Source organism: Antrostomus carolinensis, unplaced genomic scaffold (assembly GCF_000700745.2).
Source record: "Antrostomus carolinensis isolate BGI_N321 unplaced genomic scaffold, ASM70074v2 scaffold37787, whole genome shotgun sequence".
NCBI lineage: Eukaryota > Metazoa > Chordata > Aves > Caprimulgiformes > Caprimulgidae > Antrostomus > Antrostomus carolinensis.
In genome coordinates, this window is record NW_010325968.1 from 1 (window position 1) to 323 (window position 323).

The following is a 323-nucleotide window of genomic DNA, read 5'->3' on the forward strand; positions in this document are numbered from 1 at the left end:
CTGCCGGGAGGTCCCAGCCCTGGCGCCGGAGCCACGTGGTGAAGCTGAGGACGCCACATCCCGACACAAAGGCACGTTGCCGTGCAGCCCATGCAGCCCTGGGTGCACCACACCTGGGCAGCACCCTGCCTCCTGCCCTGGGGACCCTGGGGTCCCACTGTCCGAGGGTGCTGGGGCTCCTGCAGCCGTCCCCAGCGCTACCGGAGATCCCCGCAGAGCAGGGAACCGGAGGGGACTGGAGGCCAGAAGCGTCACCTGCCCTGGGACACGGGGAGCTGAGCAGGGGGAATGTGGTCAAGGAGGAACGACCCACGGCGGGGCTG